The following is a 25,900-nucleotide window of genomic DNA, read 5'->3' on the forward strand; positions in this document are numbered from 1 at the left end:
ACTTGAATCATTTGTATTTATTGAGTGCTTACTATGTGCAGAGCACTGTACTAAGTACTTGGGAGAATACGGTACAAAAGAATTAGCAGCCATGTTCCCTGCCCATTACAAGCTTACTGTCTAGAGTCTCTTTTTCTCACACAAACACATACACACATTTCCCCTACACCATGTCCTCTTGACCGTGCCACAATTGACGGCAGCATGCCAGCTGGAAAACATTATGAGGATGCCCAATTAGCACTTTGAATCTCAGCTCACCTCCATCTCCACAACACTTACATATATCTCCTTACTCCTTATACTCCGTTGCATTCCCTATGCGTAATTTATGTTAATATCTGTCTCCCCCACTCAATTGTCAGCTGTCTGATGGCAGGGATCATGCCTCACAAGTCTATTGAAATCTCTAAGGGGCTCGGTACTATGCTGGGCACACAGTAAATGCTCTATAAATACCACTGATTGAATGATTTTACTTTTGCCCAAGCAGAAAAGTCACTCTTTTGACATAGGACCTCTATCATAAATATTCATTTTCCATCCAGAAGTTATCTGACCTGGGAATTTTGGAGATGTATGTGGTCGATCTTGTGAAAGTCAAACGTAGGTTAACTTTCACAGGGAATTAATTTCAGGAGATTCCTCCCTCTGAGTGATTGAAAGAGTCTCCTCAAGGCCATGTAGTTTTTCTCTTTTATGATGGTGCTCTGTAACTGTTGGGAGTTCAGTGCAGGATTCAGTCCTGCCTTTGTTATCCTGCAAGTGCTCACTTGTACTACTCACTGCCTAATAGATGAGAAGACACAGAAAGGAGGGAACATTTCTCGGAAGGACAGAACATGGGGGAATCAAGCGAGTCCCCTGCATGCTTCTTGCAGTCTAAAGGTGTTGTGGCCCTTCAGAGAGAAATAGTGTCTACACAGCAAGATTTAGCAATAAAAAAGGGAAGATTTATTCAGGAAAAAAAGCCTCATATTTCCCAGACGACTCTTCTCCCAACACCACATGGAAAGAATATGCAGCTGAGAAAGTCATTAATGTTTAAAAAAAAAAAAAAAAGCTCTGCACCTGCTTCACCATACCAGTGGCCAAAAAGCATCCCTCAAACAAAATGATTCCCTTGTTCAACAAAATCTAATTCTTTATTTTCTCCTCTTACCATAATACAAGCCCTCCCCAACCCTGGTGAAACATCTGCAAGAAATCGTCACCTAAATACTTATCACACTTTCTTTGGCAAATGATCAGGGTCCCCTGAAATATTTTCCTAAAGCATTCCTAAGACTGGTAATCAGGCTCTTCAAAAATAAAACGGGACATGTGTTTGGCTAAAGGATCTGCACAACCAAACACCATCCCTTTTCCTTTTTTCTCTTTTTTTTTTTAATAAATTTCCTCCTGGAAGAGTAATGAAGGATATTTTTTTTCAGAGGATAAAACTGAAGTGACTGCTGATGTCATTTCAAGCTGATAGTCTCCTGCAGCAGCTGTGGTTGGTCTTATTTACTCTGCACTTGATAGCAGCATTGTTTTCCTTTGGTCCTTATTCATTATCAGGACAGGACTCTGTTGTTACGGGAGCTTTAAGTCAATTAAATGCTCTCCAATGTTGCAGATCTAGGATTTTGCCAGCATGAAATTGCAGGTTTGGCTGTGAGAAAGGAGACCCCGAAGGTGACAGAGAAAGAATGTGTCTCCAGGGTTAGAACTGCCCTGCCAAAATTGGATCTGGTGTGAATTGGATAGGGATGTGGAGAGGACAGCATAGCCAAAATGTGCTCTCGTTTTTTTCCATTATTATTTTTATTCTTTCAGTGAGTAACCTGGTGGTCTTTGTTGCACATTTTCATCTTCCCTCCTGTTTATATTCCTATTGTCTCTCATATTCATAGCCCTCTTCTCCTTCTTTCTCTCTCTCTCTGTCTCTCTCGACCCCTGGTCTCTGTCTCTTTTTTTTTTTTTTTTGGTCATATGCTTTTTATAAGTTCATTCCATTTACTGACACTTTTTTCTAGTGCAGTTTTTTGTTTGCTCAAGCTGTTGTGTTTCTAAAAGAGAAAAATACCTACTTTTTGCCATGTTCTCCTGTGTGTGACCAATAAAAACAGAAGAGTTGTGAGCAGGGCACTGGTATTCTTAGAAAGTTTAAATGAAGCCCTTTTTAATATAACAATCCTACTTGCAAATGTTCTTGCTGCAAGAACATACAAAGCTAAAGCAAAGTACCATTATTTAAATGACAGACTTCTGGAGATCTCTAGAATATCAGAGTAGAAAGCAGTAATGCTCAGTCCAAAACAACACAGCTAAAGTCGGTCTTGATACAGCTATTGATAATTAAACATGGTTTTCTTTGCTTTTTAGTTGACTAGGGCAATGAATACTCAAACAGTCTTATGAATATGCAGTCTATGTCTCTCCCATGCGTTTTCTGATCCTTAAATCATTTGGTAGGCCTATACATAAAAGGGAAGAATAGGAGGGATGGGTAAATTGGGGTCTTGTAAATGGCTTTGGTAAAGAGACTGGCCAGGGTCCTGCAAACCTACCCACCAATTTAACGCCATTCAATCAATTGTGTTTATTGAACACTTATTGTTTGCAAAGAACTAGGAAAGCACAATACAGTAGAGTTGGTAGACATGATTCCTGACCTCCTGGAGTTTACAATTAAGTCGGACAGATCTTTAAAAGAAAAATAGATTAGAGATAGACGCAGACCCTTTCTGATTGGCTCTTCCCTGGTGCTGAGCCATTTGGGGGGATGATTCTAAATGGAAGTCAATCTTGGTTCACCTACATTCCCATTTTCTGACTGGCTTGTCTGTGTAAGCAAGATAATACTGATAATAGTAATAGTAGTTATTAAGTGCTTACTATACGCCAAGGACTGTTCTAAGCACTGGGGTAGATACAAGTTAATCAGGGTGGACACAGTCCTTTTCCCACATGGGGCTCACACTGTTATCCCCATTTTACAGATGAGGCAACTGAGGCCCAGAGAAATTAAGTAATAATGTTGGTATTTTGTTAAGTGCTATGTGCAGAGCACTGTTCTAAGCGCTGGGGTAGACACAGGGCAATCAGGTTGTCCCACGTGGGGCTCACAGCCTTCATCCCCATTTTCCAGATGAGGTAACTGAGGCACCGAGAAGTGAAATGACTTGCCCAAAGTCACACAGCTGACAAGTGGCCAAGCAGGGATTTGAACCCATGACCTCTGACTCCAAAGCCCATGCTCTTTCCACTGAGCCACGCTGCTTCTCTAAGTGACTTGCCCATGGTCACCCAGGAGGCACATGGTGGAGCCAAAATTAAAACCCCTGTCCTTCTGACTCCCAGGCCCGTGCTCTATCCACTAAGCCACTATGCTAAGGATCCTTCTCTTCATCTCAGCTTAGAACATTTTGAAGCAGCATGGCCTAGTAGTAAAAGCACAGGCCTGGGAGTCAGAGGACCTGAGTTTTAATCCCAGCTCTGCCGGTTGCTTGCTATGTGACCATGGGCAAGTCACTTCACTTCTCTGCGCTTCAGTTACCTCATATGTAAAATGGGAATTAAAACCTTCTCTCTCCTACTTAGATTGTGAGCCCTTTGTGGGACAGGTATGACATCCAAACTGATTAGCTTTTATCTACCCCAGGGCTGGACACATAGTAAGTGCTTAACAAATATCATTAAGAACACAACAACAACAAACCCTAAAAGTTTAGCCTGAAGACACTGGGAATTCGTAGAGGCCCAGATTTGTGAGCTGAGTGTATGGAGAGAGAGAGAGAGAGGTTTCTCCCACTCACAGAACCCTTTCACATGGAAAAATACCCAAATACTAACCTCCTCTGGCCATAGGGAAGCATAATATAGGGTGACTTAGATTTTACTAATCTTTCTCCTACTTCTAAGGGTAGCTTTATCACATTTACTTACCTCCCTAAATCACAATAGAAGAATGAAAAAATCCAATCTGCTTCATGTGAGACATTCTTAGGCAATTCTGCCTTTCCACATGCCCAGGTGAGGGGTCTGGAGAGGGAATGGCATCCAGAAAGCAATTAAGTCCCAACCCTAAACACAGCTTGTTTTTACCTGACTAGACAAGAACTCTACCATTTCAACACGTATCCATCTTCCATTCCCATCTCCCGTTTCTGCGTAAAGTATTTTGTGTCTGTCTCCTCTGTTAGATTACTAGCTTCTGGGGGGCAAGGGATAGTCTTTTCTATCTCTATTGTATTCTCCTAAGAACAATAATACAGTTCTCTGTTGCCTTTCAAAAAATAATCTACAAGGATTGTTTGATTGATTAGTGTTCAGAGAAAGCATAGGGTTTGTTACTGAGGTTCTCTTGCTTTGTTCTCAAGATGCACATTAGAGAAGAAAATATGCATTCATGAGGGGAAAGCTCATTATACTAAAATTCTACTTGAGGTAGTAAGATTGTGGAACAAGATAAACTGTGTGACTGTGGCATGCCCCAAGATAGTAATAATCTTCCAAAATCTGGGCTTTCAGGAGTTTTTTTAATCTTTACTGTTTATTATTTTGAATCCATTAATATGCATAATTAAAAAGTCACTCATACAATTGCCTGCCATGTTGAGAATTAGAGTCAATTGAAAGACATTTAGAGAGATATAGAAAAAAGTTTTTTGCATTTTGAAGAGTTGAAGAGATTTTAATGAACCTGAAAATTGCCTTGAAAGAGTGACTGAGGATGAGAAAATTGGGGGCCAGGATAACTATTTGATATGAATCAGTAGCATTATTTGGCAGAAACGTGAAACAAGCTTTAGGGCCTCTAAAATGACTAGAGATTATTGGAAATCAGAAAGAATATCAAACTATCCCTTCAGCCGCAAAATATTTCCATCGTCAATTCTAAAACAGGGTTAAAGGGATATCAAAATATGGCACTGTGATTAACGGACCTTTTCAGTTTTATCATCATACTTCTATTGTTTAGAAAAATGTATGTTTATATTGAATTGGGCTCCTTCCCCATCTCAAATTTATTTTGACTGTCTACCCACCTAAATTGTAAGCTCCCTGAGGGATTTTTTCTCCCAATTCAGTTGTATCGTAAGCTCATTGTGGGCAGGGAATGTGTCTATTTATTGTTATATTGTACTCTCCCAAGTGCTTAATACAGTACCTTGCACAAAGTAAGCACTCCATAAATATGATTGACTGACCATTTTCCCAAGTGCTTAGTGCAGTGCTCTGAACACAGTAAGTGCTTAATAAATACCATTGATTGATTGAAAGTACTGCACTCCTTCCTCCAAAGGTAGGATACTTGAACAGTTCACATTCAAACCCTTTGAGACTAAAGAAGAATTCTGCTAATCTCTCAAGAGGAATATGGGATCAAAGTTTCAGGTTCAATCTGACCTTCTAACTCATACTCTACATCATTTTTAGAAACTGCCATTCGCAGACACACCTAAGATGAGGAATAATTCACGCCATGTGAATAAACAAATCACTGAGCAGCAAAGGCCTAAAGGTTAGCTGTTTTCAAATCAATCACTTAATGTTTATTTGACGACAGTTCAATCATCAACAAAACCCGACTCTAACCTTAAAGAGATTTCCCAGTGATTTAGGCTGTCAATCAAATCATTTGCTTCTTGGAACATGACTGAAATTTCAATGAGTGAGTGCATTTAGCCAATGTGACATTTTCCTGCAGGAGGCTGCAGGTATCATTCATTTCAGCATCAAGGATGAAGCGGGGGTAGTTTTGAATTAAAATTATTCACAAGGCTGCTGGATAATTTGTTTAGTACTGAAGAAATCTTGCTCTCTTCCTCTTTTCTTTGGGGCTCTCCCGCTTTATTAAAAGACATGAGTATCCACCCAATCCCTAAAATGCATTTTAGAAAAAAGACTCTGCAGATGCAGGGGGTAAACTAAAGTGCTGAAGTCTTTCCTATAAACAAAGGCAGGATACTTTAACTGTTCACATTCACGCTCTTTGAAACTACTGAAGAACTCTGCTAATTTGCCATTAGATTGTAAGAATCTTGAGGGCAGGGATCATGTCTAACAACTCTATTTATTGTACTCTCCCAAGGCTTAGTACAATACTTGGCACACAGTAAACACTCGAATACCACTGATTCATTTTCAGCTTTTTTTCTCACTTTAGTTCCTCTCAGATTCCTGCCAAATCACCTGTTATTCAGAACTAGAGGACAAAGCTGCAATGGCCCTGCTTTTCAGCCCCAAAATGTAGGTCTTTGTAGTCCTCTCACCAACTTATGAATGGCACTTGGTTGTTTGTTTTTGTTTCAAGTTGTATTTGTTGAACTGTGTCAAACACTCTTCTAAGTACTGGGGTAGATACAAGATAATCAGGTTGGACACTGGTACTTTCCCCACGTAGGGCTAACAGTCCAAGTAGGAGGGAGGAGTATTTAATTCCCATTTTACAGATGAGGCAATCTAAGCTCAGAGAAGTTAAGTGAGTTGCCAAAGGTCACACAGCAGAAAAATGATGAATCCCGACTTAGAATTCAGGTCCTCTTACTTCCAGCTTGTGCTCTTTCCACTAGGCCATGCTGCTTCTCTTTTCTATGAAAGGTCAGATCCTCGTATTTGAAGGCATGGCAGCCTCAACATGAGCCAGGCCGTTCCCTCTTTCCATCTTCTTCTCCCGCCCAAGTTGTTTCAGCAGGACGCATCATGAAAAGAGTCTCCAGGAACAAAACTTACATCTTTGAATGGGCCCTCCTTGGGATTTATAGCAATTTTGCAAATCAAGCTCAGATACCTCCTAGTATGCACAGCAACAAGCCATATTGGAGGCCTGGAGGGGGTCCGGCAATTTTTCTTACAGAAAACAGCCATGTTAATGAGTTTCTAATGTAAATTAGGGACGACATGGTGAAGTAAAATGGTCTCTTCAGCAATAACAAAGACAGAATGCATTTCCTGCGTTTATATATGATGATCATTCACCCATGAAACTGAAAAAAGCAAAGCAAGTTCAAGAGGAGATTCTTTATTAAATAGCTTTCTTTGGGTTGGAGCTTTTGAATTATACCTATAACACTTGTGTAGATAATTCTTGTCAGGGAGAAAATTAATTCCTCCACTTCCTTCCTCAGTACTCACAGGTGAGTCCTGATCAACAAATTGGAGGTCAGCACATCTACACTCCAGACATAATGCAATCTTGTTTAAGAACCTGTAGCAGGGGAGATGGCACTCCATTTCATATGAAAATGGATTATTCCAAGCAATCAGGTAAGGGGGAAGTTGGTTTGTTTCAAGGTTTCATCAGGTACATGGCCTTGGTTTCAAGTGTAGCCCCTTGAGGACAGAGAATATGTCACTTTATTCTGTTCTGCTCAAGCATCTAATACAGTCCACTCCACCAACTGGGCACTTAATAAATGCTAACTACTACCACTTGGATCTGTGACCTTCTGGACATTTGAGATTTGTCTCACCCCCTGTCCCACAGCACTTGTGCATAGATCTTTAGGTTATATAATATATATTATTTATATGAATGTCTATCTCTCCCGCTACACCGTAAGCTTGTGGGAAGGGAATGTGTCACTAATTCTGTTGCATTGTACTTTCTCAAGCTCTTAGTACAGGGCTCTACACAAAATAAGTGCTCAATAAATATTAATTATTGATGGATTACTGCTATTTGCCCTCTGCAGTGCACTCTCACTGGCTCCATCTGGCCCTTTGGTCTCCGAGGATGAAATCTGGACGATAGCCATTCATTCATTCATTCATTAGTATTTATTGCGCACTTACAGTGTAAGGAGCACTGTACTAAGCTCTTGGGAGAGTACAATTTAACAATAAACAGACACATTCCCTGCCCTCAATGAGTTCACAGTTTAGAGGGTTCTTCAAGGATGGAAACAAAGGAAGGACTGTCATAGCCTCTGACCAGAGGTTGAGCGGGTACCTGAACCCAAATGAAAGCTTTCCTTGGCCTCGGCTAAAACAGGTCCATGTAGAAATTTCTGATAGTGATCATCCTGGCCCCAAATCCTCGAAAGGTAGGTGTAGCATTCTTGGGAGAGAAAGCATCTTCATTACATTGGCAGCTGGAAAGAAAACCTGCCTGCTGTGCTTTAGATTACTAAGGAGGAAGCCTTCAATCCAAGAAAGAGTTTTAAATTCAAGACCTTCCCCGGCACAGTCCATGAAGCATGCCCGAGCTGAAGATAATGAAACCAGTGTGTTGTTGAAAAATTCAATTTAAAGTAATTAGTCAATGGAAGTACAAAAGGGTTTCAAATTGAAGGTCTCACGAATATCCGCATCAGCTATTCCTGTGGGTGTCTGAGCTGGGAGCAAGTTACAATTATTCGTCGGGGTGACAAAGGGTCCGGCGGACTTGCATTCTTCTTTTTACCTTAATAAACTTTCAAAATATTTACAGAAAACAGCTCACTTGTGACCATAAAGGTTTCAGAGTTTATAACCGAAGGGAGTTTTTAAATACCTGATGGTCAACAGATGAATGAAAAACCATGCTCTTATTATTTGCAGCTCAAAACTCAACTAAGGTAGAAGGGAGAGCCATCTACAAAATGGAACATGGGATGATCACTGCCGAGATAAAGCCTATGAAAAGTTGAGGTCAATAGACCTCCCGTATTCAGGAGCTCCTTTTCTTACAACCCAGCTGTATCTCTTTCCATTTAATGATCTGAATAGTGTGAACAATGTTACCTCACACTATAGGAACTTTTTACCCCACCCACAAGGACGGGTAAAATTCTCCATCTTCAAATATTCATTCATTCAATCATATTTACTGAGCGCTTACTGTGTGCAGAGCTGGGTACTGAGCACTTGGAAAGTACAATTCAGCAACAGAGACAATTTCTACCCAAACAACGGGCTCACAGTCTACAAGGGGGGAGACGGACATCAAAACAAGCAAACAGGCATCAATAGTATCAATATAAATAGAATTATAGATACATTTATTCAATAGTATTTATTGAGTGCTTACTATGTACAGAGCACTGTACTAAGCGCTTGGAATGTACAAATCGGTAACAAATAATGACAGTCCCTGTTCTTTGACGGGCTTATATATCCACATCAATAATAAAATAAATAGAATAATAAATATGTACATATATACACAAGGGCTGTGGGGTGAAAAGGGGGGTAGAAAAGATGGAGGGAGTCGAGGTGATGGGAGGAGGAGCAGAGGAAAAGGGGGGCTTAGTCTTGGAAGGCCTCCTGGAGGAGGTGAGCTTTCAGTAGGGCTTTGAAGGGGGGGAAGTGTGCTAGTTTGGTGGATGTGAGGAAGGAGGGCATTCCAGGCCAGAGGTAGGACCTGGGCCAGGAGTACTTACCCTCACATACACAACAATACACAAGCATATCCAAAATGAAATTCAGGAAGGTTTAGGAAAAAAAGATCTAGTTCTTCATGGTTTGGAGCCTGTCATGATAACTAGTCAAGAAGAAAACAAAGAACTAGAACTTTCTGATTACATTAAAAACTCAACATAATGACCTTTCCATAACTCTTCTCATGTCTTTCCAAAATAATGACAAAACTACTTCTATATAATAATAATAATGTTGGTATTTGTTAAGCACTTACTATGTGCCGAGCACTGTTCTAAGCGCTGGGGTAGACACAGGTGAATCAGGTTGTCCCACGTGGGGCTCACAGTCTTAATCCCCATTTTACAGATGAGGGAACTGAGGCACCGAGAAGTTAAGTGACTTGCCCAAAGTCACACAGCTGGCAAGTGGCAGAGCTGGGGTTTGAACCCATGACCTCTGACTCCAAAGCCCGTGCTCTTTCCAGTGAGCCACGCTGCTTTACTCAAATGTTTCTCTTCACTTTGAAGAGGCCTTGCAAACTGGCAGAGAAGACAGACACTAAAATATAATACAGTTAGGAGGAAGAAGGAAAAGGGAATAGGTGCATGAACTAATGTTAAATAATAGTGTATGTACAATACGTACAAAAATGATGGGAATACACAAGTGGGTAGTTGGCACAGTAGGGTAAAGGGATGTAACCTGAGGAGAACTCTAGTTGGTTGGGGAGGGCCTTCTGGAAATGTGATCTGGAATGGACTTTAAAGAGTGGGTGAGCAGTAGTCAACAATCTTTGAAGCCCTACTTGCAGTCAAATCTCCTCCAGGAGGCCTTTCCTGACTAATCTCTCAATTGACTAATCTCTCAACTCCCCACTGGATTACCCTCCCTACTGCGTCATTCATGGACTTGAGTCCATACTTGTTAAGGGTTCCCCAAAGGATTATCATTATTTTGAACCAGTAATAATAATAATTATGGTTTTTGTTAAGCATTTACTATGTGCCAGGCACTGTACTAACTGCTGGGGCAAGTACAAGGTAATCGCATTGAACAGAATCCCTATCCCACAGTGGGCTAACAGCCTTAATCCTCATTATACAGATGTGGGAACTGAGGCACAGAGAAGTGAAGTGACTTAGCCAAAGTCACACAGCAGACGAGCGGCAGAATGGGTATTAAAACCCATGTCCTTCTGACTCCCAGCCCCGCTGCCTCCCTATAAATGGACGCAAGTCCTCCAAAATCTCAGGATAAACTGCCTTAGCATTTTATCACTTCATCCACTCTCTAAATGGATTAAACTACATTACACAAGGGCATGGAGCCAGGAAACAGGAGGTGGGACATTCCCGTAAACCTGGTTTCTACCCCACCTGCCTCCCTGTCCCCCTCCACCTACAAGACCCCTTCTGGAGTCTTCCTCCACTTCTTCTCTGTTCCCTTCCCAGGCAGTGGAGCAAACACAACATCTCTGAGGAGGTGGGGAAGACAGAAGTGGTCCCTCTCCCGAGTAGCAGCACAAACACACCTCTGTGAGGAGCCTGGTGGGCTCTGTCTTGGGTTTCTCATCCTGGTCCTCTTCTCTTTCTGTCTGGGGCAGTGGCAGGATTGTGACACTCATGTGGGAGTGTCAGTGATATTGGCGGCTCTCCCACACCTGGGTGGGAGGAGCCATATTAATTAATCAATCATATTTATTGAGTGCTAACTGAGTGAAGAGCACTGTACTAAGTGCTTGAGGGAAAGTACAATACAACAGAGTTGGTAGACACATTCCCTTCTCAAAACAAGCTCACAATCTAGAGGAGGAGAGAGAGAGATTAATATAAATGATAAATATAAATGTAAACAAGTGCTATGGGGATGAGGGAGGGAGAAATAAAGGAGTGAATCAGGGAAATGCGGAAGGGAATGGGAGAAGAGGAAAGGAGAGCTTAGTCAGGGAAGGCTTCTTGAATGTTTTGAAGTGGGGAGAATAATTGTCTGTCTATATGAAGAGGAAGGATTTTCCAATCCAGAGGCAGGACATGGGCAAGACATCAGCTGTGAGACAGGAAAGATTGAGGCACAGTAAGTATACTGGCATTAGAAGAGTGAAGTATGAGGGCTGCGTTGTAGTAGGAGAGCAGCGAGGTGAGGTAGGAGAGGGAGGAGTGGGTAAGGTGATTAAATGCTTTAAAGCTGATGGAAACGAGTTTCTGATTGATGTGGAGGTGGGTGGACAACCACTGGAGGTTCTCGAGAAGTGAGGAAACACGGAATGAACGTTGTGGTAGAAAAAGGATCCAGGCAGCAGAGTGAAGAATGGAATAAAGTAGGGAGAGTCAGGAGGCTGGGAAGTCAGCAAGGAGGCTGAAACAGTAATCAAGGTGGGATAGGGTAAATGCTTGGATTAAGTCCTCTAGACTGTGAGCTCCTGTGGGCAGAAATATAACTGTACTCCCCCAAGCACTTAGTACACTGTTTAGCACACAGTAGGAGCTCAATAAATACAATTGAATGAACTGTGATTGACTAAATAACATGGTAGCAGCTTGAATGGAGAAGAAAAAGTGGATTTTAGCAATGTGAAGATTGAATTGAAAGGATTTATTGATAGACTGAACATTTGGGTTGAAGGAGAGATGAGTCAAAGGTAATGTCAAGGTTATAGGCTTGTGAAACAGGAAGGATGGCGGTGCTGTCTTTACTGATGGGAAAATCATGGGGAGGGCAGGGTTTGGGTGGGAAGATAAGAAGTTCCGTTTTGGACATGTTCATTTTGAGGTGTCAGCAGGATATCCAAGTAGAGATGGTGAAGGCAGGAGGAAATGGGAGACTGCAGAGAAAGACAGAGATCAGGGCTGGAGAGGTATATTTGGGAATCATACACATAGAGATGGCAGTTGAAGCCATGGAAGCAAATGAGTTCTCCATGGGAGTGGATGTAAATGGAGAATAGAAGGGGACCCAGAACCGAACCTTGAGGGACTCCCTCAGTTAAAGGATGGGAGACAGAGGAGGAGCCTGCGAAGAGACTGAGAATGAGCGGCCAGAGAGACAGAAGAAGAACCAGGAAAGGACAGTGTCAGTGACGCCGAGGTTGGATAATGTTTCCAGGAAAAGGGGGTGTTAGTGTTGAAGGGAGCTGAGAGGTCAGAGAGGATTAGGAGTAGAGACCATTGGATTTGGCAAAAAAAAGATCATTGGTGACCTCTGAGAAGATGGTTTCTGTGGAGTGAAGGGGACAGAAGACAGATTGGAGGGTGTCACAAAGATAATTGGAGAAGGGGAATTGAGACATCGGGTGTAGACAACTCAGATCAAGGAGCTTGGAGAAGAACGGTAGGAGGAAGATGAGGTGATAACAGAAGAGAGTCATTGGGTCAAGGGAGGGTTTTTTAGGATAGGGGAGACATTGGCATGTTGGAAAACAATGAGGAAAATAAACAACTGAGTGTGAATGGTTGAAGACGGCAGTAAGGGAGGGAAGAAGGAAGGGAAGAAGGGAGGGAACAAGTGCTTTCATAAGGTATGAAGGGATGGGTTCAAAGCCACAAGTGATGGGGGTGGATTTTGAGAGGAGGCAGGAAATTTTCTCTTGAGATACTGCTGGGAATGATGGGATAGTTGAAGAAGAGGCAGGAGGAGGGAGAAACTGGAAAGGATCAGGGAGATTTTAGGGAGCTCATGCCTGATAATTTCAATTTTCTCAATAAAGTAGGTGGCCAGGTCATTAGGGACAAGAGATGGTGGGGGGGGTGCAGTGGGACAGGGGATTTGAGGAGGGAGTTAAACGTCTTGGTATTAAAAATGCATCTCCTCCAAGAGGGCTTCCCCTTCTAAGCCCTCATTTCCTCTTCTTCCACTCCCTTCTGCTTCACCCTTGCACATTTTCACCATTTATTCACTTCTCCCTCAGGCCCATAACAATTATGTACATAACCATAATTTATTTATATTAATGTCTGTATCCCCCTCTAGACTGTAAGCCTGTTGCAGGCAGGAAGCGTGTCTATCAACTGTTATATTGCATTCTCCCAAGCACTTAGTACAGCACTTAGTAGAGTACTGTGTGCTCTGCCCATAGTAAGCACTCAATAAATGCAATTGATTGATTTTTTTTATGTGTGATAGACCAACAAGACTGGGGATAGGGAAGGGGACACAGCTCCAGGCAAGATATTTTGATTTTTCAGAAACATTCTCTTTGCCTCTCTCCTAGTCAACACTAGTTCTAGTCTCCTTGTGTATTGCCATCTTTATGTGAATGACTCCCAAATCGCTCACTAAGTCTGTCCTCTCTCTTTCTCTGCAATCTTGCATATCTTCATGCCTCCAAGGCTGCTCTCTATAGAAGTCCCTCTCACATTTAAAATTCAATATATCCCAAACTAGACCACATCTTCCCTCCCATATCCTCTCCTCCATTTAACTGTCCCACCATAATTGACAACTACATCATTCTCCCCAGCTCTCAAGCCTGTAAACCTGGCATTATCCTTGACTCCTCCTTTCAACCCTCATATTGAGTATATCACCAAATTCTGTCAGCTTTTCCTCCAAAACATTTGCAGAAGCTGCCCCTTCTTCATTCAAATGACTTCCACACTGGTGCAGTCTATATTCTTAGCTCAGCCTAACTAGTACATTAGCTGGCACATTGCTCTACCTGCTTCCATTCTCTCCCCTCTCCAGTCCAGACTTCACTCTGTTACCTGGATCAGTTTTCAAAAATCATCATTCTTTACATATACCCCACTCCTAAAAACCTCCACTGGCTACCCATTCCTCTCTCCCTCAAGCAAAACTTCTACCATTCAGCTTTAAGACATTCAATCTTAGTTCTCTCTTTTGTATTTATCCCATCTCTGCTCCCACTGCATCCCAGCTCCTCCCAAGCTAATCTACTGTGTCTTGATTTCATTTCTCCCAGACTCAATCCCTTTTTCCATCCCTCCTCCTTAGCATCTGACAGATGACAGACCATTGCTCTATCCAGCTTCAAAGTCCTTCTGAAATTACATCTCTTCAAGGAAGCCTCTCTCGATTCATTTCTAATTTTTTATGGTATCTATTAAGTGCTTACTAAGTGCTTACTTTCCCACTATTGGCAGAGGAGTTATCCTCTTCCCATAATGTTCCAAAAGATTCAGGAGGGAATTGGCCTTCTGCCAGGCCTATGACCTTTCTATCTAAAACAGCCTAAACAGTCTATGAATTCCACTGCAAGCTCATTATGGACAGGGAACCTGTCTACCAACTCTGTTATATTGAACTCTTCCAAGCACTTAGAAGAGCTCCCTGTATACAGTAAACACTCAATAACTACAAAGGGTTGATTGGACTCTCCCAAGCATTTAGTAAAGTCCTTTGCAATTAGTAGAAACTCCATAAATACTACTGATTGATTGATTTACTAGAAAACAGAGCCAAAGTTATTCATCTGCATAAAGACACAGCATGCGACCAGGAAGACATTGTTAGAATACACTTATCCTCTGAGAAAAGCTTTTAACACATCAGGCTATGAACATTTTCCAAAGTCTTTGAGACTTGCATAAAGTCACCAAGGATGCTGATGAATGCTCTGGAGGCACCCACAAAAGAAACATCCAGACGATTATTATAAAGCACTTCACAGAGTCCCCATGCTACTATGAACTGATGTTAAGAGTGCATTAAGGAAGCACAAAAAGATTTTTCCACTGGCAACACAAATCTTAAAGTGTAATCTAAAAATTCTGCTCCAGAGGTAGGCCAATGCTGCACTGAAGCCAATGCTGCACCGAACATCCAAGTACCATAGGAAGAAAAATGCAAAAGGCAGTGTGTTTTTTTAGGAGATTGACTGAGTTTTGTTAGAATATGGCAGCAGGCATCAGACCAACCTGAATAATAATAAAAACAGTAATAACAACTGTGACATTTGTTAAGCATTTACGATGTGCCAGGCACTGTTTTAAGCCCTGGGGTGGATACAAGTAAATAGGCTTGAACATCAACCCCATCCCACATGGGGCTCACAGTCTTCATCTCCATTTTACAGATGAGGTCACTGAGGCACAGAAAAAGGAAGTGAGTTGCCCAAGATCACACAACAGACAAGTGGCAGAGCCGGAATTAGAACCCAGGTCCTTCTGACTCCTAGGCCTGGGCTCTATCCACTAGGCCATGCTGAGGACCGAGAGACCTGAGTTTACCAGAGGTATCACATCTAGCTATTCAAGCAGTTTCATCAATCATTCAATCGATCAATCGTATTTACTGAGTATTTACTGTGTGGAGAGAATCTACTACATTAGTTTTGTACATTAGTCTTTTCAGCCAAATCTGCACTTGATGACCTCCCAAACCCGGTCCTCTCCCAGACTTCTCTATCACCGTGGATGGCACAACCATCCTTCCTGTCTCTCAGGCCCGCAATCTCGGTGTCATCCTTGACTCATCTCTCTCATTCACCCCACACATCCTATCCGTTACCAAGGCCTGCCGGTTTCACCTTTACAATATCGCCAAGATCCACCCTTTCCTCTCCACCCAAACGGCTACCTTATTGCTACGGGCTCTCGTTATATCCCGGCTAGACTACTGTGTCAGCCTTCTCTCTGACCTCCCTTCCTCCTCTCTCGCCCCGCTCCGGTCTATTCTTCACTCCGCTGCCCGGCTCATCTTCCTGCAGAAACGATCTGGGCATGTCACTCCCCTTCTTAAACAACTCCAGTGGTTGCCTATCGACCTCCGCTCCAAACAAAAACTCCTCACTCTAGGCTTCAAGGCTCTACATCACCTTGCCCCTTCCTACCTCTCCTCCCTTCTCTCTTTCTACCGCCCACCCCGCACGCTCCACTCCTCTGCCGCCCACCTCCTCACCATCCCTCGGTCTTGCCTATCCCGCCGTCGACCCCCGGGCCACGTCCTCCCGCGGTCCTGGAACGCCCTCCCTCCTCACCTCTGCCAAGCTGATTCTCTCCCCCTCTTCAAAACCCTACTTAAAACTCACCTCTCCAAGAGGACTTCCCAGACTGAGCTCCTCTTCTCCCTCTACTCCCTATCCCACCCCCCCTTTACCTCTCCGCAGCTAAACCCTCTTTTCCCCCTTTCCCTCTGCTCCTCCACCTCTCCCTTCCCATCCCCACAGCACTGTACTCGTCCTCTCAACTGTATATACTTCCATTACCCTATTTGTTTTGTTAATGAATTGTACATTGCCTTGATTCTATTTAGTTGCCATTGTTTTTACGAGATGTTCTTCCCCTTGACTCTATTTATTGCCATTGTTCTTGTCTGTCTCCCCCGATTAGACTGTAAGCCCGTCAAACGGCAGGGACTGTCTCTATCTGTTGCCGACTTGTTCATTCCAAGTGCTTAGTACAGTGCTCTGCACATAGTAAGCGCTCAATAAATACTATGGAATGAATGAAGAATACAGTATAACAGAGTTGGTATACTATCTGTGTACCCCCCACAGCAAGTGGCAAGGGTGTCTCATCAACACTGAGGCCATGGGATGCAGTTAGTGTAACGAGGTCGGAGCCAGGAACCAAACACTGCTGCATGGTGAGTGAGAATGGGGAAGACAAGAGAGATGTTTCTAAATAGTCCTCCTGGTGAAGAACTATGTCTTCCACTGTAAGGGGCAGGAAGTAGCAACTGGCTGGGCTGATATGCAACAATCCGGAGAGAAATAGTTTTCCTTAAACAAGGACTATGGGAAGGTGGTCAGTATGAAGAAGTGGAACAAAAAACAGTGCCAGGCATTAAACAGAAACTGCAAAGGTTCAAGAACAACTTATAATTATTAATATTATGGTATTTAAGTGTTTACTATGTGCCAAGCAATGGGGTAGATTCAAGGTAATCAGGTTGTCCCATGTGGGGCTCACAGTCTTAATTACCATTTTATAGATGAGGTAACTGAGGAACAGAGAAGTTAAGTGCTTGCGCAAGGTCACACAGCAGACAAGTGGCAGAACCAGGATTAGAACCCATGCCTTCTGACTCCCAAGCCTGTGCTCTTTCCACTAATCCATGCTGCTTCCCTATACATGCTCATAGAGTGGAAAGGACAGTCTTGTCTTATGCTGTCGAGTCGCCTCCGACCCATAGTATCCTAAGTGTTCGATACATGGACGTATCTCTACCGGACGTCCCCACACCTCCATCTGCAATCATTCTGTTAGTCTATCCATAGAGTTTTCTTGGTAAAAATATGAAAGTTGCTTACCACTACCTCCTTCCACTCAGTAAACATAAGTCTTGGCCCTCAACTCTCTCCCATGCCGCTGCTGCCCAGCACAGGGGAGTTTTAACTTGTGGCAGTTTGCCTTCCATTCGCTAGCCACTGGTCGAGCTAAGAATGGAATGGGTAGGCCGCTGCTTGACTCTCCTTCCCATAGTTGAGACTGATAGAGTACTGGAAACTCTCCAGGTGCGACCCTGAGAGGGGCTGTTAAATGTACATTAGTCTTTTCAGCCAAATCCTCACATGGTGATAAGGTTCATTATCAGCAGAATCATCTCCAAATAAAAAGAATGAAGGCAGAATCTATATAATGAAAAACTGTATTTTTTGTGGTTCAAGATTTTGTAAGTGACGTCTATGTATGCACAAGCATACATACTTTAATTTCCTTCCTGGGCAGTCATCTTCTGACAGCAGTTCTTGAATGACTATCTCTAGAGCTTTAGATGTTGTTTAAAGTTCGATTTGGAAGACTTCCTCGGAAGAGAGGAAACACATTCTGACACCACCATCCGGGTTTCTTGTAGTATCTTCGAGTCTGGCATCATGGTATAAATTCAACAGGACCAGATCCACAAAACATCCCAGCTTTACCTTTTTTATGGTATTTGTTAAGTGCTTACTATGTGTCAGGCACTGTACTAAACACTGGAGTAGATACAAGTTTATCAGGTTGGACGCAGTCCATGTTCCATACAGGGCTCACAGTCTTGATCACCATTTCACAGATGAGGTAACTGAGGCACAGAGAAGTGAAGTGACTTGCCCAAGGTCACACAATAGACATGTGGCGGAGGCAGGATTAAAACCCAGGTCCTTCTGACTCCAGCCTTATACTCCATCCACTAGGCCATGCTGCTTCTCCCTTATTACCTGATTGGCAATAATAAGGGACTGGATTGGGCAAGACATTCCCTGTTGAGACATGGCCAGCTATGCCATCATGAAGTAGTCTTAGAATCTTAATGAACATTACAGAGTAGCCAGATTTGCCAACTAATACCCAGAGTCCATATCTGGTAATGATAAATGCTTTCATAGGTTCTTTGAAATGCATATAGTGGTTTTGGAATAGTTCCATGCACTTTCCCTGTATCCGATGTGCCGAAAATATAACTACTGGGCCACACTGTGATTTGAAGCCACCCTGTGATTTCAAGAACACTTTGTCAATGATATTTTTAGTTGCTGTTTGAGATTGTAAGCTTTGGAGGCTGTTTCATTTCCTTTATATGGAGTCCAGCCCAGAGTCACACATGGATGCATACAGAACCTTTCTCACAGTACTTGGGAAACTCTTTCTCTTCTTACTTTCAGCATTCTTCCAGAAGGTTTGGCTTTAACAACAATAATAAAAATGACGGAAATAATAAAAGCACCATTCCACATGCCTATAAAGTACCTTTCTTGGAGAAGCCCAGAGTTCTTTGCACATTATGCCACATTATTCTTCTTAAACTCCCTTTTTATGAATTATTTTTCTCATTTTACCAATGGGGAGAAATCACAGCACCAGTGGAAACAGCTTGCCAAGACTAGAGTAGAACCGGAAGGGAAACCAAGTGTTACAATTCCCAGTTCTGGATTTGAGCCTTTGGCTAGAATTGCTCTTGTTTGACTATTTGAAAGCCTCCCATAAATTTACTCGACACTCTCCTGGAAATGAAAGCAGCATACACACCTCCGCCCTCTCCTGGTTCTCTTCATCTCTCTGGCCGTTCATCCTCAGTGTCCTTCACGGACTCCTCCTCTGCCTCACACCCTCAAACTGTGGGGGTCCCTCAAGGTTCAGTATTCTACATCTACACCCACTCCCTTGGAGAACTCATTTGCTCCCATGGCTTCCACTACCTACCTTCATGCGATGATACCCAAATCTATATCTCCAGCCCTGATCTCTCTCCCTTTCTGCAGTCTCACATCCCCTCCTGCCTTCAAGACAACTCTACTTGGATGTCCCCCCCATCACTTCAAGCTTAACATGTCTAAAACAGAACTCCTTGACTTCACACCCAAGCCCTGTCCTCCCCTTGATTTTCCCATCACTGTAGATAGCACCACTACCCTTCCTCTCGAGGCCATAACCTTAACATTATCCTTGACTCATCTCTCTCATTCAACTCACATATTCAATTCATCACTAAATCCTGTCGGTCCCACCTTCGCAACACTGCTAAACTCCTCCCTTTCCTCTTCATCCAAACTGCTACCTTATTAATACAATCACTCCTCCATCCCGCCTGGATTACTGCATCAGGCTCCTTGCTGACCTCCTAGCCTCCTGTCTCTCTCCACTCCAGTCCATACTCACTCTGCTGCCTGGATCATTTTTCTACAGAGATGTTCAGAACACGTCACATTGCTCTTTGAAAATCTCCAGTGGTTGACCAGACACCTTCGAGTAAAACATGAACTCCTCACCACTGGCTTTAAAGCATTCCACCATCTTGCCCCTTCCTACCTCACCTTGCTACTCTCCTTCTACAACTCAGCCCACACACTTTGCTCCTCTAATACTTGCCTTCTCACTGTGCCTCGATCTTGTCTCTCTCACTGCCAATCCCTAGTCCACATCCTGCCTCTGCCTGGAAGGCCCTCCCTCCTCAAATCCGACAATCACTCTCTACTCCTTCAAATCCTTACTGAAGGCACATCTCTTCCAAGAGGCCTTCCCAGATGAAGGCCCCTCTCCTTTCCTCTTGTCCCTCTCCCTTCTGCATCTCCCTGAGTTGCTCCTTTTGTTCCTCTCCCCTCCCAGTGCCACAGCACTAATGTACATATCTGTAATTTATTTGTCTGTCTCCCACACTTTAGACTGTAAGCTAGTTGTGGGCAAAGAATATGTTTATTGTTGTATTGTACTCTCCCAAGTTCTTAGTACAGTGCTCTGCACACAGTAAGTACTCAAAAAATATGATTGAATGAATGAATAAAGGACTTTTTTCTATCAAAAATGCAATGGTGACAAGTCCTCTTAAAACTGAAAACCCTGTTACCTGCCTGTTCCCTGTCCTTGACAACTAGTGAAATCAGAGAAGAAACAGCCACGGAAAGAGCATTGGTGGTAAAAATGAAGGCACCCAGAGACTAGTAGAATTAGTATTTATTGAGTGCTCCACTGGGTAAAATACACTGTCCTAAGCCCATGAGAAAACTCAGCACAAACAAGTGAAGCATTCCTGCACATTAGGAGTTCATTCTCTATTGAGAGAAACAGACATTAAAATATTTGCTGTTGGAATATTCAAAATAAATAATCAAATGTTCAACTGAATAAACATATTTACTTGTGCTAAGAATAGGCAAAAAATAAATGTTTAAGTGCTGAAAATGGCAGGTGGTTTTGTACATTTGGAGGTGTTAGGAAATCAGTGGGGAAAATTTGCTAGAGGACATGGGAGTTTAGCAGGACTTTGAATACAAGCTGAGCTATATCAGTATTCTGACACATTTAAGGAGGGAGGACATTCCACACAGGGCAACAGTAAGAGCAAGAGGATGGAAGTGAGAGAGTCAGAAATAAAGTACAGCTAGACCAATGCCTATACAAACACACCAACTAAGCAGCATTATGTCTTAGAGCAGTGTACCATCTAACCCAATTTTTTTTTCAATTTTAGGGTGTATTTATTATGCACCAGGCACAGTACTAAGCACTGGGGTAGGTAAGTCATTCAGGTTGCTCTCAGTTCACATCCCAAGTGGGGCACCCAGTTTTAATCCCCATTTTACAGATGAGGGAACAAAGGCATAGAGAAGTTAAGTGACTTGACCAAGGTTACCCTGCAGTCAAGTGGTGGAACAAGATTAGAACCAAGGTCCTCTGATTCCCAGGCCCATGCTCTTTCCACTAGGCCATGTTGCTTCTGTCCCTGTTGCAGCAGCCAAGGATGTTTGAAAAGATCCAGATGTCAAATTCTTCACCAACACTTCAAAAAGGTCTGACACCTTTCTAAAGTGCCATCATATTGCAAGGGGTGTTCAGTGACACAAACTTTTAAAAACACTCCCCTATTTTGGGGTGGTCATAAATAATCTATGCCCGGTTCTCTGAAGAGATTACCTTTCTTTTTTCTCAGAGGATAAGATTATGGCAATAGTGCTAAAATAATAAATATATTTTTCCAGTTTCAAGGCTCTGCCTTATTTGAACTTCGTATCTGTGAAATCTTTCCACTGATAAGGACAAATGCAATTTTCACCATCAGTGGATCTGAACAGACAATTACATTAAAGCAAATTGGACTGAGTGAAGGCAGCGATGAAAATCATATTGTACTTCTCTAACGTGAAAACAAACCACACACATAAAAAACAGAAAACTCATCAAAAACATATGACCTTTTTTCACATCTAGTCAGGGAACCCCTTAATCCTCCATTCCTGCCCCCGTCACGGCGTGGCACTCGTGCCCAGTTAGAATCTGTCCATGTTTGCCACGAGCCTTCCATCCCAGCCATTCGTGACCTCTTGTGAAGTCATTTTAAGCCAAGTGATGGCAACTCATAGAGTTCGGGTGCCCACAGCACCTCTCTAGCAGCTGGTGGGAAGGGGGCACTGTCGTCTGCCTCCGAAGAAGGGAGCTTGGAGCAGGGGAAGGGGTGACAGGAGCAGTAGGATCAACGGCATTTTTGCCCATTGGCTCGAGCCGGAAAAGCGGCCACAACACGAGGTCACGCTTCCTGAGAGCCTGCAGCCCCCCCTCCCTGCCCCATCCCCTGCCTCTGGAGGCCAGGAATGGGGGAAGGAATGAATCTCCTGGAGGAGGGGTAGGAGCGAGGAGAGAGAAAGATCTGGACTTTAAATCTGGTAACGGCTCACTTCGGAGGGAGCAGAGACCACGTTTGAAGTGGTCTTTTAAAATAATAATAATAACAGATAATTGAGGTATTTGTTATGTGCTTACTATATGCCAGACACTTTACTAAGCACTGGATGGGAATACAGGCCAATCAGTTTCATTCATTCAAATGTATTTATTAAGCGCTTACTGTGTGCAGAGCACTGTACGAAGCGCTTGGGAGAATACAATACAATAATAGACAGACACATTCCCTGGGTTGGACTCAGTCTCTGTCCCCTGTGGGGCTCATAGTCTTAATCCCCTGTACAGAAGAGGTAACTGAGGCACAGAGAAGTGAAGTAACTTATCCAAGGCCACACAATAGACAAGTGGCCAAGTAAGGATTAGAACCCATGACCTTCTTGACTCTCAGGTCCTTGCTCTATCCAGTAGGCCATGCTACTTCTCAAGGCAGCTGAAAGGCAGTTGGAGAGTTAGAATTGGCTTTTTTGGCACGTGAAAACGAGTGTTTAATGAGGGTATGGCGTCCTCCAACCCTTCAGGAGCAGGGACCCTGAGGGATTTGAGGACATGGACAGGAGTGAGGGGGTCGTATCCCTTTTCATTCCCCTTACCTGGCTCCCGTGAGACTCAGGAGCCTTCCCTGACTCTGGCCACTCTACGTGGCTTCCAGCTGATCCTGCTTTAATCAAATGTTGTCATGGGTTTGCCTGGCCCTGTCACTGTACATGGTGCCCAGGGATTTACCAGGATGTGGCTCTGGAAGGGGAGGAGGAAAGAGAGCCTTACCAGTCACGGTCAAGTCAAGCTGGGTGCCCCTGCCCCCAGCTGACCTGAGAATAGCTGCTTTCCACCCGGCCACAATGAAGATCCTAGCCTGCTTGACCAGAGAGTGGGGTAAAAATGCCCCCTTCATTCCTTTCCCACTTACATCCTAATAAAATAAGTGTGGTATTTGTAAAGTGTTCTTAAAAATGGTACTTAAGAGCTTACTAGGCACAGGTGCTCCACTAAGCACTATGGTAGATACAAGATAATAAGGTTGAGTACAGGGAGGAGGACTTAGTCATTTTAGAGATGAGGGGACTGAGGCAAAGAAAAGTTAAGTGACTTGACCCGGGTCACACAGACAAGTGGTAGAGTAGGAATTAGAACCCAGGTTCTCTGACTCCCAGGCTCGTGCTCTTTCCATGAGACCATGTTGTGTCCAGTAAGTATACAGTAAGCACAGTGTTTATTATATACCAAGCACTGGGGTAAATACAAGATAATCAGATGAGAGAGTTATTGCTCCACTCGGGGTTCAATGTAAAGTGGAGGGAGAACACCGCCACCAGGAGGTCTTCCCTGCTCAGTCTCTCACCTCTTTTGACTGTATGCTCGTTGTAGGGAAGGAATGTGTCTACCAACTCCATTATATTGCTATTTTGTACTCTCCCAAGTGCTTCATACAGTACTCTGCACACAGTAAGCCCTCAATAAATACAAGTAATTGATTGATTCTATACCTCTCTACTTCCAGTTCAGCACTTCTGAGCCACTTAAGCATTTGGGTGCCACCCCTCTCTGTAGCACAACTACATTTCTTTAAAGTACTTTGCTTTCCACTAGCTGTAACTTATTTTAGTTTCTGCATCCCTCATGAGACTGTAAGCTTGTCTGTTATACCTTCCTAAGCACTTAGTTCAGAGAGGGCTCACTCAATAAATACTATGGATTGATTGATCAATGACTATTCAATACTACTGGAATTACTACTGATCACCACCATCAATATGGCTATTTTCCAGAACTGCACAGCTGGACCCCCTGGACCAGACTGAGGTAGGATGAGAGAGGTCAGGTGGGCTGGGGAGTAGGATAAGTCAGTTGCTTCCTCAGGGCTCACTCCCCCAACCCCTATTCTTTCACTGTTGGTGACAGCAGTGAGGAACCTCCAGCCAAGAAAACCTTACAGGGATAACAGAAGTTGGAAAAAAATGTGCTAGAAAAGTAGGAATAGAACAGGGGATGCAGCAGGACCATAGAGATGAGGAGTGAATGTGGGATACAAGAAAAGGGAACAGGAAAGTTATGGTCTGGGGAGAGGGTAGGAGGGGTCTGGTTGTTACTTCCTGGCTGCTTGGCAAAAAGCAGGTAATTCCATCTGGGTAATATGAAACGGCCTCTCAGGGTCCCACCTGGAGAGTTTCCAATACTCTACCAATCTCGACTTCAGGAGAAAGAGTCAAGCAGAGGCCTACCCATTCCATTCCTAGCTTGGGCAGTGGCCAGTAAGTGGAAGGCAATCTGCTACAAGTCAAAACTCACCTGTGCTGGGCAGCAGCAGCATGGGAGAGAGTTGAGGGTGGAGACTCAGATTTACTGCATGGAAGGAGGCAATAGTAACCTGCTTCCATATTTTTACCAAGAAAACTCTATGGATCCACTACCAGAATGATTGCAGATGGAGGTGGGGCATTCTGGGAGAGATGTGTCCATGGTATTGCTATGGGTCGGACATGACTCAACAATATAAGGCAACAACATTAATATGAAACCACTTCCAACTTGAGGTAGGGGAATAAAATCACAGAAGAGAACCTGGACCAGGGATCTGACCCTTATTTCATCCATTCATTCATTCAGTTGTATTTATTGAGTGCTTATTGTTTGCAAAGCACTGTACTAAACGTTTGGGAGAGTACAATACTATAACAGACACATTCCCTGCCCAAGAAACTCAAACCCCCTTGTCATCTTGCAGAATGTCTTGTGGAAAAGAGTCTGGGCTTTGGAGTCAGAGGTCATGAGTTCGACTCCCGGCTCTGCCACTTGTCAGCTGTGTGACTGTGGGCAAGTCACTTAACTTCTCTGTGCCTCAGTTACCTCATCTGTAAAATGGGGATTAACTGTGAGCCTCACGTGGGACAACCTGATTACTCTGTATCTACCCCAGCACTTAGAACAGTGCTCTGCACATAGTAAGCGCCTAATACCACCATTATTATTATCCTAGGTCTGAGGAACCTCATTTTCTTTTAAGGGAGAGGAAACCTGGTTTTCAGCCCCAATGGTTAACAGAATTCTTGGGGACAAGATCCCAATTGCAAGATACTCTGTCTTCCCAGCCTCCCACTTGCTGAGATTCCTTCCTCCCTGGTCCCTACCAGGGGCAACTCAAGAAGGGACACTGTGCCCTGTTGATTTTTGCTGGTGAGTCACTCTTCAGTTAGAGCAACATGAACACTTCCCCTGCAAGGTGAGCTGGTCACTCATTCTCAGTCTCCTTCCCTGGCTCCTCCTCCGCCTCCCACCTCCTAGCTGTGAGTGTCCCTCAAGATTCAGTTCTGGGTCCCTTTCTATTCTCCATCTATAGCCACTCCCTTGGAGAACTCATTCTCTCCCATGGCTCCAAGTATCACCTCTATGTGGTTGATTCCCAAACCTACATGTTCAGCTCTGATCTCCCTCCCTCTCTGCAGTCTCTCATTTCCTCCGGCCTTCAAGACTTCTCTACTTGGATGTCCAGCCATACAATTGATTGATTGTCTAGTCAG

General features: G+C 43.5%; 1 non-coding gene across 1 annotated transcript; it reads right to left on the reverse strand.

Moving 5' to 3' along the window:
* Window positions 1–17,623: 17,623 nt before the first annotated feature.
* LOC114815345 lies at window positions 17,624–17,761 on the reverse strand. The gene has a single exon (XR_003763108.1). It is a non-coding gene; the product is annotated as a small nucleolar RNA SNORA7 (small nucleolar RNA).
* Between the last annotated feature and the right edge of the window lie 8,139 nt (window positions 17,762–25,900).

The sequence above is a fragment of the Ornithorhynchus anatinus genome, chromosome 11, assembly GCF_004115215.2.
Source record: "Ornithorhynchus anatinus isolate Pmale09 chromosome 11, mOrnAna1.pri.v4, whole genome shotgun sequence".
In the NCBI taxonomy this organism is placed as follows: Eukaryota; Metazoa; Chordata; class Mammalia; order Monotremata; family Ornithorhynchidae; genus Ornithorhynchus; species Ornithorhynchus anatinus.